The sequence below is a fragment of the Apodemus sylvaticus genome, chromosome 19 (genome assembly GCF_947179515.1).
Source record: "Apodemus sylvaticus chromosome 19, mApoSyl1.1, whole genome shotgun sequence".
NCBI lineage: Eukaryota > Metazoa > Chordata > Mammalia > Rodentia > Muridae > Apodemus > Apodemus sylvaticus.
The window spans coordinates 33302105-33320770 of record NC_067490.1 but is presented as its reverse complement, the minus strand read 5'-3'; positions in this window follow the sequence as shown (position 1 = coordinate 33320770).

Below are 18666 nucleotides of genomic sequence, written 5' to 3'. Positions count from 1 at the left end.
TTGGCAAAACTAAAGCTTCTAGACTACATTTTTCATTTTTAGTTTTTTAAATACATACATCATATTACCCAGTATTTAATGTGATTGATTACACTTAAATCTATTCTCTTAACATCTTCCAAATATTTTGTCACTTGAAAGTGCCCACAACTTAATTGAATTATAAATCTGCATTTCTAACAAATCCAAATGCATTTCTAATTTATCTTTGGGCTTTGAATATTCCATTAGAGAAAGCCCTAGAACTAGGGCCATGGAAAAGGTAAACTGAGAACAGTGCTGTTTGTTTTGTCAAAATGAACTTCACAGAAATTGTCTTCCTGGGGCTTTTACCAGTCATGAGACTAACTTAAGACACAGAAATGGGTTTTGCCTTACTACAGAAAACATAATACTTATGAAATAGCTGCCCTGCAGACGTCCAGGCAGATGTTACATCAATATCTGTCAGGGATGCTGGAAGCAGACTTATACTGGGTAGCAGGTGGTCATAAAGTTCAACAGCCTTCTCACCACTCCAGTTTGCAAAGACACTATTACCTATTCCTTGTCGTTCACTGTCTACTTCTCTAAAACAAGGACTTGTTGATCTTTATGCCAACATTACGTTCTGGTTTCTATTTACAATTCTTACTAGGTCCTCTGTTTGCATTTGCAAGAGAATAATTGCATTATTTTCTTCATGAGTAAGCTCTTTCTAACAGGCATTAACACCGTATCTATGAAATAAGTCTCTTGAGAAGTAAAAAATGTCTCTGCCTTAATAAAGCTGGTCTTAATTTTTTATGTGCCGCAATATAGAATATAGTGTTACTACTTGTTTTCAATAAACTATAATCTCCCCAAGAAAGTTCTCTTAAATATTCATAATGAGAATAAAAATCTTAGTAATGAAATTAGAAAATAGTATGCTTGAGTGAACTCCGTAAGTGTATTTTCAATGTGCTCTTTCTCCATAGTACTCTGAGATCAGCATGTTCAGTTATATTCTAGGTTAATGCACAATAAAGTGTTTCATCAAAGAAATGACTACTTCATAATTAAGTCGCCATTGACCACAGGGGTAGTAGAGTTCATTTTTGTGAAAATTATTGACATGGATATTGTGTTATAATATCATGCATATATACAATATACATTAATGTAAGTTCTTTTTCTTTGAACACTGTACAATCAATATTCTATTACCACAAAGCTGGGGTTGCTGCATCGTAGCTAAATTAGAATGTCAGGTATGGAGATATGTCTATTAGACATTCAAATAAAGGGGATGACACAAAAATTCTAATTATTTTCTTACTTAATAAGCATTTATCTTTTTTCCAGTTCTTTTACAAATATCTTCCAATTTAAATGTCATTAAGATATTTATAAATTTCTAAAGAAACTTGATATTTTGTATTGTTATAAATGGAGTTCTGTGACAAAATCCTTATCACAGTAGAAGTATTCATGACATTTGAATAAAGTCTATAGTTAATATCTAGTGCATGCTAATTGTCAGTTTATTATAAATGTAAAGCTTATAAAGTATGGAGACGTAGGTTATCTTAATAAATGTAAATGGAATATAGAAATGTTATAGAACACTATAAGCAAGTCTATACATCTATAAGTGCAATTATTTGTAATTATTTCTATTGAAATTTATTGGGATAAAAAGAAAACAGCCTAAATACATGATCACAATATTTAGCATATACAACACCAGCCTCTAAAGGTCATCAGCAGAACTATTAAGTAGTTGTCTATCATTATAATATTTCTATTAAATAAATCACAAATTACTAATGACAAAGGTAATACTCTAGTGACATGTATATGTGTTCACTTTAATTACTTCACAAGGGATACATTTCTATTTTTAAATATTGATACCATTTTTGGTGGCTCTCAACCATGTTTTGCAATTTAGTCTATAATTTAAAAGACTTAAATTTTTTATTTCATAATTGTAGAATAACCTTAGGAGTTGTCATTTTTGTGACGTCACTCACTCCTGAAACGCAGGAGTGAAGGGGATTAAGAAGAACAAACAGCGTATGTAACTGCCCAGCTGTAAACTTGCTCAGTTTCCTTTTCAATATCAAATAGAATGGTTTTGTTGAAACTGAAGTGTGGCAGACTGGCTATAGAAATAGCCAAAGGATTAGAAACAGCTTTCCAAATTTGTTTCTTGGTTAGGATCATCTTACACCATTATCGGTACTCAGAGACAGCTTTACTGGCTGGTCTTCTGCACAGTTACTTGGGAATGTGACAGACTGTTTGTGAATTACCTTCCCCAGGGTTAATATCCTAGCAGTTTTTTTCTTTTCTTTCTTTGTGACTGCAAAGAATCGAGCTCTAAGTTGTCTCTGCTGGATGACAGAATGACGACTCTATGGCAGTCCATGTGACTTATCTCAAGAAGAGCAAGTTTGGGAGGTTATAGAGGTACCAACAGCACCAGAGGATGCTTGGGTCAGTCTCTGCCTCTCACCCTGACTAGCTAGTCTTCAAATCATTTTCTTGTTATAGTCTGATCTCCTTAAACTTGTGTTTTGTTATGATATGCACTCAGCCCAATTTCTGTACTTGACTTTGGCTAAAACACAGCTTAAGCAAAGAGCAGCCTATCATGTCCCCAGTCACAGCAGAGCTATGACTGAGAGGAATCAAAGACTAAAAGGAGAATACTACTGGGATGTGAGGAGAAATAACAGAAGTGAGACCTGCGCAGCAGAGGTCTTACATTGTCTGGTGCTTTATGTGGAGTGCACTTATAGACATGCAAAGAGAAATGAGCACTTTTATGCATAGTTGAGTTACAAGATAGCTCTATAAAATGGAAATTCTATGTCTACTAAACTTAGACTTGCCAGAGAGGACCATTTATCATGTGAAACAAACTGTTAAGTATTCACCTAATCTATGAGGACCTGTATGAACCTTGACTAGTTTGCATACAATATTAAATCTCAACAGACATACTCTTTTACTTTCAATTAGTAAGTTGAGGTGTCTGTTCCATAATGGTTCTGTTTCCTATTTAAAGATCTAGAGAATGGACACCTTCTCTGGAAGCTTTCCAAAAATTGTATTGTCTTATTCTTCATTCTAAAGTGCCCAGGGCATCAATTAATTCTCAATTAGCTCTTTAATAGTCTTCTCAGAACTCAGTGAGTATGTAGATCATGTTAACATAACAAAACACTTTATTATCATGGTGGGATGATAGATGGTTTTAATATGAAGTGCTAGCCTGTTACAAGAAGTAAGTCATATTTTTATCTAAGTATAAAATAAACATATATTTTTAAAGAATAAGCAAGAAAAGGCTCCATATATGAGAAGGTAAGATGAACCAAGTAAATGTTGGGAATGAGCCTAAAGTGGATGTCAGAGAACAGAACCATGGTAATTACTTAGGAATATAAAACAATAATATTGCATTTTGACAGGTTTTGAAAATTGTACTGTATTAATAGCAGTGTTAAGATCTCTGCACAGGATTTTTCTCTGCACATTAGTGCAGGGGAGTCCTGTGATTGGACAGGGAACATTGAGGCAGAGCTAGGAGTTGGAGAGAGAGAGAGAGAGAGAGAGAGAGAGAGAGAGAGAGAGAGAGAGAGAGAGAGAGACAGAGAGAGAGAGACAGAGAGAGACAGAGAGAGACAGAGACAGAGACAGAAAGGGGGGTCTCTGGAGGACAGGGAAGGAGAATGGAGGCAAACATGATATTATGAAAAGGCTAGAATAATTGGGTTAAAACTTTTATCACTATCAATTGGCTCTGAAATTATTGTGTTGGCATCTTGTAATCTGACTGTTTAGTTAAGCTTTAAGAGTCATGATTCTATTAGGTAATTAGGTGTTCAGATGGCTGACCATGGTGTGTGTGCGCATTGTAAGGAAGTGAGAAGAACTTTGGGTCCCTGCTGAGAGATGGCCTAGTGGGAGCTCTGTGGCCCTTCAGTTGCTGGCACTAGGACTGGAATGTGCAGCACCATTTTTTTTTAATATTTCCTGCAACACTGCATCAGGAGGTGTCTCTGGAAATGTGACACTATGGAGGTTGGCCTATCAAGAATTTGATTAATTATTCAATTGTGATCTCCCTTAATAACCAAGTATCAGATGCATATATAGAACTATTTAAACAGGTCACATATGAATATTTGCAGTTTTGTTTTGTGGCAAAATAATCAAAATGCTTAGTTTAGCACTTTTTCAATTATTTTCCTCCTGAGCAAGACCCTCCCAAGCCAACATTTTCACCCTTAGTTGCTTTGGCTGAACATAATTAGAGTATCAATATGAACAGAGCAAAGTAGACTAAAAGGTAGAGAAAAACCAGACTCGTTTGCAGTTTATAAATCCTCATATTAAAATATTTAGTGTTAGGGAGACTTCCGAGGTGGCTCAGTTGGTGATGTTGGTGCAAGAATGATCTAGAAAATACCATCCTACGTGAGGTAACCCAATCACAAAAGAATACACATGGAATGCAATCTCTGATAAGTGGATATTAATTAGCCCAGAAGCCCTGAATACCCAAGGCACAAATTGCATAACAAATGACGCCCATGAAGAAGTATGGAGAGGGTCCTGATCCTGGAAAGGCTTGATCTAGCATTGGAGGGGAATATAAGGACAGAGCAAAAGGAGGGAGGTGATTGGAGAAGGGATGGAGTGAAGAAGGTTTATGGGACATATGGGGAGGGGGGATCCGGGAAAGGGGAAATCATTTGGAATGTAAACAAAGAATATAGAAAATAAAAATATTAAAAAAAAAAAAGAATGAGGCCTTGTGTTCGGATCCCTAACATCCACATAGTATGCTGCATATAACGCCAGACCTAAAATCCCTGAATTCTTTGGAAATTGTTTTCCTTTGTATTTTCTTCTTCCAGTCCCTCCACCTGCTTCTGCTTCAATCACTTGCCAGTAGACCTTGTGCCAGCTACTTTGCTTCCCCCTTCTCAATTTTGCCTCCACAAACCCCCTATCTTGTCTCCCTCCCCCTGCTTCTATGAGGGAGCTCCCCCCACCTACCCACCCACTTCAGCTTCACCGCCCTAGCATTCCCCTACACTGGGGCACCAAGCCTTCACATGACCAAGGGCCTCTCCTCCCATTGATGCCAAACTTTACTACATATACAGCTGGAGCCATGGGTCCCTTCATGTGTATGCCTTGGTTGGTGGCTTAGTTCCTGGGAACTCGTAGGTAAATTGGTTGGTTGGTATTATTGTTCTTCCTGTGGGGTTGCGAACCCCTTCAGCTCCTTCAGTCCTTCCCCTAACTCTTCCATTGGGATCACCATGTGCAGTCCAGTGGTTGGCAGTGAGCATCTGCATCTGTATTGGTCACACTGAATCTAACAAATGAGAAATGGTAAAGAGCTTCGAACACATTAGCACTGGGGAAAATTTCCTGAACAGAACACCAATGGCACAGGCTCTAAGATCAATTGTAGACAAATGGGACCTCATAAAATTGAAAACCTTCTGTAAGGCAAAGGGCACTGTTAAAAGTGTTCTTTTAAAACTGCAGCCCACCGACTGGGAAAAGATCTTTCCCAACCCTACATCTGATAGAAGGCTAATATCCAATATATACAAAGAAATCAAGAAGTTAGACTCCAGAGAACCAAATAAACCTATTAAAAATAGGGTACAGAGCTAAACAAAGAATTCTCAACTGAGGACTCTCAACTGACCAAGAAGCACTTAAAGAAGTGTTCAGCACCTTAGTCATCGGGGAAATGCAAATTAAAATGACACTGAGATTCTACCTCATACCAGTCAAAACGTCTAACATCAAAAGCTCAGGTGAGAGCAGATGCTGGCAAAGATGTAAAGCAAGAACACTCTTCCATTGCTGTTAGGATTGCAAGCTGTTACAACCACTCTGGAAATCAGTCTTTTGGTTCCTCAGAAAATTCGCCATAATACTACCTGAAGACCCTGCTTTACCACTCATGGGCATATATCCAGAAGTTACTCCAACATATGACCAGGACACATGCTCCATGTTTATGGCAGCCTTATTTATAATATCCAGAAGCTGGAAGCAACCAAGCTATTCCTCAACAAAGTGGATAGAGGACTCTTTTTAAAATTAAACATTTATTTTTATTTTATGTGCATGAACATTTTGCTTTCATTAATATCTCTGCATCATGTGCATGCCTGACACCTGATTTGGTTAAAAGAAGGCATTGGATCCCTTGCAACTAGAGTTACTGAAAGTTATATGAAGCCTATTCAGGTTTTGAAATTGAAGCCTGTGTCTTCTGGAAGAATCATTGAAACATTTCTCCATCCCTAGAGGTTTCTCCTTACTTCATGGTAAAATATCTCATATTGTACTACCCACTTGCTATTGTGAGTGATTGCTAGTGATTTACTTTAGTTTGCTCCTTTCCTCCCCTTTCCCTCCCTCCCTCCTTCCTTCTCTCCCTCCCGTCCCTTCCTCCCCCTGCTTCCTTCCTTCCCTTCCTCCCTGTCTCCTCCCTCTCTCCTTCCAAATTATGTTTGCATAGCAAAATATAATTATATCCCCTATATCAAGCTATGAAATAGGCTCACAAAGCTATACTTGTAAATCTTACCTTTTAATTTGTATTCTCCTCAATTAGAATATTCCTCAATAAAGTACAGACCGTCTCATCACCAAATCATTGATTTTATAAGTGAGACAAATGATATTTTCTTCAACTATGCCTATTCAGCTTTTATCTCATACCGTATTTTACTGGCATCTGAGTTCCAAGGAGTTTAACTAGAGAAAATCAAGGATATGTGTGTAGTGACAATTCTGGAAATTTTCTCTCTTTTAAAAACACAGAAATATTATAAAAGCATGTCTTCATTTTAATCCCAGGTGAGGGGATGTGGGGATGCTTCATACTGTCAGCACCAATTATGATTCATGCTATCACAGAAGTATGATCTTGCAATATGCAGATAGTTTCTGCAATTCTGTGATTTCTGGAATTCTGGGAACTTTTCAGAGGGTATGCGAGTGCTAGAGCATCAATACATCAGTTGTTGTTCATTCAAGGAGGTTGGATGAGGTCTGTTAGCAGTCATGGTCAAAGAACAAACAAAAAGAAGAAAGAAATCAGGTTCAGGGTCTTTCTCTTTCTCTTTCTCTTTCTTTCCCTCCCTCTCCCTCTCCTATACTCTTTCTCTTCTAACTAGTGATAGTGGAAGAGTTTAAGGATAAAGGGTGAGAATTACAAGCACACACAAGTAGTAAAAGACCAGCTCTTGCTGGATGAGAAGGAAATTGCCACAGGTCACTGCTATCACTGGGGGGTACAGTAAGTAGATGACATAGTCTTTGTCCCCTCACTTGCCCAGTCAATGGTCCCCATAGTGGAATGTGGACTGCCACATTTTCTTTCTGCCACAGGACTTTAGAAAGCCAGAAGATTCCTTGACTGCTTCCCCATCACTTCAGAATTTAAAAGCTCATTACATGTCTCATTCCTCCATAGAGACTAAATGTTCCTATGATGCCAGGAGACCCTATCCACCTCAATAGACAGCTACCATGGGAATGCTTTCTGGCATCGTGCTTCCTCTTACATTTATCTAGGGGCATTGATGAATCATGTTACACCTTTGTGCAGTCTAAGTGTGGGAATGAAGAGGAATGAGTAGAATATTGAGGCTAATATTCTTGTTTTTTTCTACAGTGCAGCCATGAAGCATATTGTATTCTATCTCACTTGAGAAACAGTACATAACATAATGTATGTCTGTTCAGGGGTCATCCCAGAGGCCTGACATACATAATAAATGTGGCGTTATACCAAATAGATGGTACAATGCAAGAGAAGGGTAGCTGGAACAAAGAGATTAAGAGGAGTTTAGAATGTAAGATCTATTATGTTTAAGAAGCTAGGTGAATTCATTTTACATTTAGGAAGATGACCAACTGCTGCTAAACAGTTGGGTTGAACAAGATGAATATTTAGACATCCCTTCCTAAAAGCAAAAGATGCTGCCATCCTACCCATCAGTGGCAATTTAAAATATATGATCCCTAAAATTGCTGGCAGTTTTGTTTTGTTAATATGCAGAGTAGACAAAGCATATGTGCATTTTAATGTTGGCTGTAAAGAAATATGTGCATCAAATTTGTGATTAAATGAAGTGCTTACTGTTTAGGAGGACAGGGCAATGGCCTTTCTTAAGGAACAAAAGCAGTAATAGCTACAACTGGACTCTATCTACCAGACCTGCTGTCCCAGCCATGTCTTCTTCTCTCCTCATTTCTCCTCATTTCTCCTCATTTCTCCTCATTTCTCCTCATTTCTCTTCTCTTCTCTTCTCTTCTCTTCTCTTCTCTTCTCTTCTCTTCTCTTCTCTTCTCTTCTCTTCTCTTCTCTTCTCTTCTCTTCTCTTCTCCTCTTCTCTCTTCTCTCTTCTCTCTTCTCTCCTCTCCTCTCCTCCCCTATCCTCCCCTCCCCTCCCCTCCTCTCCTTTCCTATTTTCTCATCTCCTCTTCACTTCCCTCCTCTCTTCACTTTTCTCTTCCCATTCCCTCTCTAATCCCTTCCCTCTCCTCCCTTCCCTTCTTTTCTTTCTTTCCTTCCTCCTTGGTTCTCTCTCCTCCATTTCCCTCTTTACTTTTTCCCCCTTCATTCTCCCCACCTTCTTTTTTTTTTTTATAATGCCTATGTTTCTTCATTTCCATCTCTTTTTTTTCTTTTGGAGACAGGGTCTTACCATTTAATCAAGCTGGCCTCAAATTCACAATCCTTCCAAGTACTGGGCTTATCCACATCTATCACTATTCACATCCATTTAGCTTTCAATGTGTTAACTCATTTTAGTCTTTAAAATAATCCCAGGAGATAGTTACTATTTATTATTTCTTTTTAGATGAAAACACAGAACAATTCAAATCATAAAGATATAAAGCCAAGAACACATAACTTGTCTTTGGGTAAATTATAATTTAAAATCAAATTACTTGAAGCATTAGGCCACTATACGATATAAATGTTTTATATCATTTCCTTTTCTTAGAACTGTACCTTATTGGGACGGCGGCAGCGGCAGCGGCGGCGGCACCAGTGCAGCAGTGGCTCGTCCAGCTGAAGGGCCATCAGCAGTGGAACCAAGGCAACATAGGGTCCAGTTAGGCCCTGCGGCCACGACCACTGACCTTCGCTGACCAGCCGGGCGGCAAGCAGCTGCGGTTCTGCGGAGCCTTTCGCTGCACAGAAGCCACTTCAGAATTCGGCTTCCCGCCAGTCAGGACTCACCTCCATCTTGATTTCGGATTCCAGAGATCGGACAGACTGAGGTACACAAACATAATCCTAGGCCAACACCGCTGTGGTCTGAGCCCGACGGGCGTTGGCCTGCACCCAGGCCCTGGGCTGTTCAGGTAGCCATCGGGGTGCCAACCCAGCCAGGAGGTTTTTTTTGCCCTGGCCGGTGCACGAGCCACCATTTTGCCTACAGCACCACATCCCCAGGTCCTGCAAGAGGCTAGAGGGGCTCCCGGCGGCCAGCTGGGAGAAGTTGGTGTGCTCCGGTGAATCCAGCGGGCCCCAGTAGGAGCCTTCAGGTGCCTGCTTCGGGATCTGAACAGCCTAGGCAGCAGCACCCTGTCTACAGGCAGTGCAGAAGGTAAGCTGTGCACCAGAGGCCAACTGGGAAGGGGCAGCTTGCACTGGTGAGTCCAGCACTGACAAGACCAGCTAACACCAGTGAGAACTAGATGGCAAAAGGCAAACGCAGGAACGTCACTAACAGAAATCAAGGCAATATGCCAACATCTGAACCCAATTCTCCTCTACCAACATGTCCTGGATACCCCATCACATCAGTAAAACAAGATTTGGATTTAAAATCACTGGTCATGATGCTGGTACAGGAACACATGAAGGACATACTTAAAGAAATTCAGGAAAAAAAATGGATCAAAAGTTAGAAGCCCTTACAAAGGAAACACAAAAATCATTGAAAGAAATCCAGGAGAACACAAAAGCCAACAATGAGGAACGCAAAAAACACTTAAAGAAATACAGGAGAACTTTGGTGAACAGGCTGAGGTCATGAAAAAGGAAACACAAAAAATCTCTTAAAGAATTACAGGAAAGCACAAACAAGCAAGTGAAGGAGCTAAACAAAACAATCCAGGATCTAAAATCAGAAGTAGAAACAACTAAGAAAACTCAAAGGGAGACAACTTTGGAGATAGAAAGCCTTGGGAAGAAATCAGGGGACAGAGATGCAAATATCAACAACAGAATACAAGAAATAGAAGAAAGAATCTCAGATGCTGAAGATTCCATAGAAACCATGGACTCAACAGTTAAAGAAAATGCAAAATGCAAAAAGCTTGTAACCCAAAATATCCAGGAAATCCAGGACACAATGAGAAGACCAAACCTAAGCATTATAGGCATAGATGAGAGTGAAGATTTACAACTTAAAGGGCCAGCAAATATCTTCAATAAAATTATGGAAGAAAACTTCCCTAACCTAAAGAGAGAGATGCCCATGAATATACAAGAAGCCTACAGAACTCCAAACAGACTGGACCAGAACAGAAATACTTCCCGTCACATAATAATCAAAACACCAAATGTTCTAAACAAAGAAAGAATATTAAAGGCAGTAAGAGAAAAAGGCCAAGTAACATATAAAGGAAGACCTATCAGAATCACAGCAGACTTTTCACCTGAGACTATGAAGGCTAGAAGGTCCTGGGCAGATCTCATGCAGACTCTAAGAGAACACAAATGCCAACCAAAACTACTATATCCAGCAAAACTCTCAATCACCATAGATGAAGAAACTAAGATATTTCACGACAAAACCAAGTTTACCCAATATCTATCCACAAACCCAGCCCTAAAAAGGATAATAGGAGGACAACACCAATACAAGGAGGGAAACTTCACCCTGGAAAAAGCAAGATAGTAACCTTTCATCAAACCCAAAAGAAGTTAACCAATCAAATTTAAAAAATGATAGGATGTAACAATCACTATTCCTTAATATCTCTTAACATCAATGGACTTAATGCCCCAATAAAAAGACACAGACTAACTGACTGGATACGTAAACAGGACCCTACATTTTGCTGCTTACAGGAAACACACCTCAGGGTCAAAGACAAACACTACCTTAGAGTAAAAGGCTGGAAGACAAGTTTACAAGCAAATGGTCTCAGGAAACAAGCTGGAGTAGCCATTTTATTATCAGATAAAATTGACTTTCAACCCAAAGTCATCAAAAGAGACTCTGAGGGACACTTCTTGTTGGTCAAAGGAAAAATACAACAAGAAGAACTCTCAATCCTGAACATCTATGCTCCAAATGCAAGGGCACCCTCTTTCATAAAAGAAACTTTATTAAAACTCAAAGCACACATTGCACCTAACACAATAATTGTGGGTGACTTCAACACTGCACTTTCCTCAATGGACCGATCAGGAAAACAGAAACTAAACAAGGACACAATGAAACTAATTGAAGCTTTGGACCAATTAGATTTAACAGATATATATAGAACATTCTATCCTAAAACAAAAGAATATACCTTTTTCTCAGCACCTCATGGTACCTTCTCCAAAATCGACCATATAATTGGTCACAAGACAGACCTCAACAAATATAAGAAGATCGAACTAATCCCATGCCTCCTATCTGATCACTATGGAGTAAAAGTGGTCTTCAATAGCAACAGAAACAATAGAAAACCCACATACACGTGGAAACTGAACAATACTCTACTCAATGATACCTTGGTCAAGGAAGAAATAAAGAAAGAAATTAAAGACTTTTTAGAACACAATGAAAATGAAAACACAACATATCCAAATCTATGGGACACAATGAAAGCAGTGCTAAGAGGAAAACTCATAGCCCTGAGTGCCTCCAAAAAGAAAATGGAGAGAGCATACATTACCAGCTTAATGACACACCTGAAAGCCCTAGAACAAAAAGAAGCTATTTCACCCAGGAGGAGTAGAAGGCAGGAAATCATCAAACTCAGGGCTGAAATCAATCAAGTAGAAACAAAGAGAACCATACAAAAAATCAACAAAACCAGGAGCTGGTTCTTTGAGAAAATCAACAAGATAGATAAACCCTTAGCCAGACTGACCAAAGGGCACAGAGAAAGTATCCAAATTAACAAACTTAGAAATGAAAAGGGAGATATAACAACGGAAACTGAGGAAATCCAAAAAATCATCAGATCCTACTACAAGAGCCTGTACTCAACACAACTGGAGAATCTGGAGGAAATGGACAATTTCCTTGACAGATACCAAATACCAAAATTAAATCAGGACCAACTAGACCATCTAAACAGTCCCATAAAGCCTAAAGAAATAGAAGGAGTCATAGAAAGTCTTCCAACCAAAAAAAGCACAGATGGCTTCAGTGCAGAATTCTATCGGACCTTCAAAGAAGAGTTAACACCAATACTCTTCAAACTATTCCACAAAATAGAAAGAGAAGGAACATTACCCAATTCCTTCTACGAAGCCACAATTACACTGATACCAAAGCCACACAAAGATCCAACAAAGAAAGAGAACTTCAGACCAATTTCCCTTATGAACATCGATGCAAAAATACTCAATAAAATTCTTGCCAACCGAATCCAAGAACACATCAAAACGATCATCCACCATGATCAAGTAGGCTTTATCCCGGGAATGCAGGGTTGGTTCAATATACGGAAATCCATCAATACAATCCACTACATAAACAAACTCAAAGAACAAAACCACATGGTCATTTCATTGGATGCTGAAAAAGCATTTGACAAAATTCAGCATCCCTTCATGCTTAAAGTCTTGGAGAGAACAGGAATTCAAGGCCCATACCTAAACATAGTAAAAGCAATATACAGCAAACCGGTAGCCAGCATCAAACTAAATGGAGAGAAACTTGAAGCAATCCCACTGAAATCAGGGACCAGACAAGGCTGCCCCCTTTCTCTGAGGTACTAGCTCGGGCAATTCGACAACATAAGGAGGTCAAAGGGATACAAATTGGAAAGGAGGAAGTCAAACTATCATTATTTGCAGACGACATGATAGTCTACCTAAGTGACCCAAAAACCTCCACTAGAGAGCTCCTATAGCTGATAAACAACTTCAGCAAAGTGGCAGGTTATAAAATCAACTCAAGCAAATCAGTGGCCTTCCTATACTCAAAGGATAAGCAGGCTGAGAAAGAAATTAGGGAAATGACCCCCTTCACAATAGCCACAAACAATATAAAGTATCTTGGGGTGACTCTTACCAAACATGTGAAAGATCTGTATGACAAGAACTTCAAGACTCTGAAGAAGGAAATGGAAGAAGACCTCAAAAAATGGGAAAACCTCCCATGCTCATGGATCGGTAGAATCAATATAGTTAAAATGGCCATTTTGCCAAAAGCAATATACAGATTCAATGCAATACCCATCAAAATCCCAACTCAATTCTTCACAGAGTTAGAAAGAGCAATTATCAAATTCATCTGGAACAACAAAAAACCCAGGATAGCTAAAACTATTCTCAGCAACAAAAGAAAATCTGGGGGAATCAGTATCCCTGACCTCAAGCAATACTACAGAGCAATAGTGTTAAAAACTGCATGGTATTGGTACAGTGACAGGCAGGAGGATCAATGGAACAGGATTGAAGATCCAGAAATGAACCCACACACCTATGGCCACTTGATCCTCGACAAAGAGGCTGAAAACATCCAATGGAAAAAAGATAGCCTTTTTAACAAATGGTGCTGGTTCAACTGGAGGTCAGCATGCAAAAGAATGGGAATTGATCCATCCTTGTCTCCTTGTACTAAGCTCAACTCCAAATGGATCAAGGACCTCCACATAAAGCCAGACACTCTGAAGCTAATAGAAAAGAAACTGGGGAAGACCCTTGAGGACATCGGTACAGGGAGAAAGTTTCTGAACAAAACATCAATAGCGTATGCTCTAAGAGCAAGAATTGACAAATGGGACCTCATAAGGTTACGGAGTTTCTGTAAGGCAAAGGACACCATTAAGAGGACAGATCGGCAACCAACAAATTGGGAAAAGTTCTTCACCAATCCTACATCAGATAGAGGGCTAATATCCAATATATATAAAGAACTCAAGAAGTTAGACTCCAGAAAACCAAACAACCCTATTAAAAAATGGGGTACAGAGTTAAACAAAGAATTCTCACCTGAAGAAGTTCGGATGGCGGAGAAGCATCTTAAAAAATGCTCAACTTCATTAGTAATTAGGGAAATGCAAATCAAAACAACACTAAGATTTCATCTTACACCAGTCAGAATGGCTAAGATTAAAAATTCAGGAGACAGCAGGTGTTGGATAGAGTGTGGAGAAAGAGGAACACTCCTCCACTGCTGGTGGGGTTGCAAATTGGTACAACCACTCTGGAAATCAGTCTGGCGGTTCCTCCGAAAACTGGGCACCTCACTTCCAGAAGATCCTGCTATACCACTCCTGGGAATATACCCAGAGGATTCCCCACCATGTAATAAGGATACATGCTCTACTATGTTCATAGCAGCCCTATTTATAATTGCCAGATGCTGGAAAGAACCCAGGTATCCCTCAACAGAAGAGTGGATGCAAAAAATGTGGTATATCTACACAATGGAGTACTATTCAGCCATTAGAAAGAACGAATTCATGAAATTCTTAGGCAAATGGATGGAGCTAGAGAACATCATACTAAGTGAGGTAACCCAGACTCAAAAGGTGAATCATGGTATGCACTCACTAATAAGTGGTTATTAACCTAGAAAACTGGAATACCCAAAACATAATCCACACATCAAATGAGATACAAGAAGAAAGGAGGAGTTGTCCCTGGTTCTGGAAAGACTCAGTGAAACAGTATTCGGCAAAACCAGAACGGGGAACTGGGAAGGGGTGGGAGAGAGGACAGGGGAAGAGAAGGGGGCTTACGGGACTTTCAGGGAGGGGGGGCTATAAAAGGGGAAATCATTTGAAATGTAAATAAATTATATCGAATAAAAAAAAAAAAAAAAAAAAAAGAACTGTCCCTTATCAAGAATGATCCCTTTTTTATCAATGACAAAAATGTCACATCAGGGACAGTAAGTTCATGAACATCTATCTACCTCATATTTTTGATGGAATTAGTAATCAATCCATGGTATATCCAACATTAACAACTTATGTTTCTGTACCATGATATACATGTAGAATGTATAAAAATAAAGAATCTTGACCTACTTGTTGGACAATTCTATCATTATTATTAGACTATAACCATACATTTTGATAAATGTGGGTGTACAATGTATTTGTATACAAAGTGAATTGTTCACAGTCTTCTAACTGAGCAGGCTTAGGTAAATTATGACCATGTGAATAGTATTACAAAATTATTGTAAATATGTTTACAAATACATTTTGCACATGATATGAAGAGTGTTTAGGTTATGGTAATAGATCTGAAAGCCTAGCCTATAAGGTCAGATTATTTCAAATATATCCAATATTTTCCAAAGGAAGTAAAAAAATGAAATAGTTAAAAGTTTTGGATGAATAGATTATGGGCAAGTTTAGTTTTAGAAGTCATTAGAAAATGTGTCCAGGAATGTAAATATTAATGATGAATTTGCCTTTTTATACTTGATTCTGTGTAAGTTTCTTATAAAGTTTCTTTGGTGAGGGTTGTGACTCAGCCATCCGAGTGCTTGCCTCATATTTACAGAGCCCTAGGCAAACCCGATGTGATGGTGCACACTCCAGAGGTAGAAACATGAGGATGAGAAGTTCTGGGTCATCATGGGACATAGGGGACCCTGTCTCAAAACAATAAGGAAGTAATTATGTCTTTAGAACAACTCAAAAAATTTAGCACCAAAATATTCCTGATAAGTTTATGTAAATGCAGTGAGTCATATAAATTTGTTCATTACAATATTCTTAGTGGCTAAATATAGCTTTCTCTATATGAACCATCTTGTGGAAGCAAATTAAATTTGGTATGTGAACTTTTCACTATAATAACATTTGATCTACAACTGAACAAAGAGAAAAGGCAATCTCTTTTGTTTAGGGACAAAGTGAGTTGTCTTCTGTCCTGTATGATGCTATGTGTTCATCTGTTTCTGTTGGGCAATCCCAGTGATTGATCAGAGCAGACAGGTCAAGTTCAGACTTCCCCTGTGATGTAAAAGCATGACCCCTTATTGTGGACCTGCACTCAGGTCCCCAAACTAAATAATACTGTAGAAAACTGCCAATTCTAAAACCAGTCTGATTGAAATTTTCCATTGACATCTTTATTTTTATTTTTGGCTTTGGGAAAAATCACTTTCTTTTGAAAATATCCAATGAGCAAGTTTGCTTGAAGGTATAGATACTTTATTAGGAGCATTGAACATTTTGAGTGAGGAATTGAGAAGACGTAGAGGAAATATTTTCTGTCCTGATCGATCCTTGGGTATTAGCTGGAAGAATGCTGTTCTCAGGTTAAATGGCAAAAGGGACCCTTGGAGGCAGGGCAGGGCTGAGTAGGCCCCTCGGCATTTCTGCTCCCTGAACAGCCAGACTGTATTAGAAACATTACCTAAAATTTGAAAAACAATGTTTTGATTAGCTGTAGATTGGTTCTAGAAATGAATCATATGACATCTGGGGAAATACCTCCAGGGATTTGAAACAAACCTTCTATTAGTCATGAGAAATAGGATGGGCTGTAAAACCACATCTGGAGAATTCTATTTCAAAAGACTCATCCATTTTACTTCCGTATCACCAGGTGCTGAGCCAGGTGTTTTACATAAATTATCTCATTTGTTTACTCAGGCTGTGTGAAGGTGAGTATTGTTAATCCCATTTTATAGATGAAGAAACAGAGACTTACAATGGGTAAAGGAGTGCCTAGTATTCTATAGATAGGGTCACATTCTCTCCCCCCAAACAGAAATCTAGGGCATATTTAAAGGGGAAACATGAGAGGTGTGATAAACTCAGACAGTAGTTACTGTGTGGCTTGAAACAAAAGACACAGAGCACCCTGAAGTAATGGCAACATTTATGGTAATGATACAGGACAGAAAAGTGGAAATGTGATGGGTGTGTGTTTAGGGTGACGAGGCTGCCTGGACAGAATGATATGGAAGAGACTAGCCAGGCTGGAAAAAAGTATATATGCTGTTAGGTAAATATATGGATCTGGGAAATTATAGATGTGGCTTAAGGACTGCCTTGCTAGCCTAATACCTTTTGATGGATGTAGTTTCAAGCACATGCAGGTTTAAAATAATTTAGCTTTGATTGCCTGTGGATGGAAGTTGAGTTTTCAGAAAGCAAAATGTATTTTCTTCCCTCCTGGGAGCCTTGTGTACTGCATCAAAAGCCTAAATTAAAGGAATTGCATTGGCTTGCGTGTGTTGATAAAGTTACTATTTAAAGCAAACAGAAGACTTCAATTTTTCAAAAGAGGAGATAGTTGGACGATAGAAAATCGGTAAGCTTGGACACCTGCTCCGAATCCTTGTTGGCGTTTGGAAAGGGAATGGGCTATGTAAAAGTTGTTTGAATTTTTCCTTTGATGGATGGAAGATATTCATACCATAGTCTATATAAACAGGGATGTGATGAACTGATTAAATGATGTGGTAATTTCTATATAGTACAGAACCAGGAAAAAAGGATACTTTACTAGGGTTTCATAGTAAGGCGATTCAGAGAAATAGATTCAAAAGTATGTGACAATGTTGCAGACTAAAGATGATTCTTGTTCAAAGATAGGCATACACAAGGCATGGGGATCTGAGGCAGCAGCATTTGTATGTGGGAAAGCCTGTTCTTGAGGAAGGAATGCGACTCCTTTCTCTACTGAGGGACAGATGGGGCTGAGAGTACAAATTTCAAAGGTAGCCCCAGGAGGAAAAGCAATCATCTGCAGAATGACTGTGGGTTAGAGTCTGGAAGGTTCTTTTTGACTGGTAGCTGATTCTCGGTGAATTGGGACAATAGAGGTGTTATCAGTGTGACTACTCCAGTGAGTTTAAGAAGTCAAGATCATAATAACAACTACTGGGTGGGTTTTGGAATCAGTGGGAAAATATAGGTAACAAAATTTAGCTTTCTGACAGGACTGTGGTCTCAGGATGATGCGTACGTAGCAAGGTAATTCAAGAAAGGGCTGCCTTTCCTTGTGAGGAACATCACCGTAGTCATGGAAACAGCCTTGATTTGTGTTTGGTGCAGTCCCATTCTCAATGTTGACTTTAATTGTTACCTAAGTGTTGGTGGAAGTTTAGAACAACTAGAGCCAGGAAATATGTTCTGAATTGGGGGAAACCCTGGGAAAGATATTCAGTTGGTCTCCTGCTGGTTCACTCCAGTCTTGACTATAGGAAACACTATGTGTGTTTGGAGGAGGCCTATACTAGGTGAGGTGACACAGCCTGCCTATCATTATTTGTTTTCATTATAGGAAAAAAAATATGTACATGTGGTCAAACAGCAGGAAGACTCTAAGTTTTATGTTTTGTAATTTGTGTAGCTAAATGATCAATTATATTCTTCTACCTCCCAGGTTAAAAAAAAAAAAAAAAAAAAAGGCCAGGTGATGGTGGCACACGCCTTTAATCCCAGAACTTGGGAGGCAGAGGCAGGCGGATTTCTGAGTTCGAG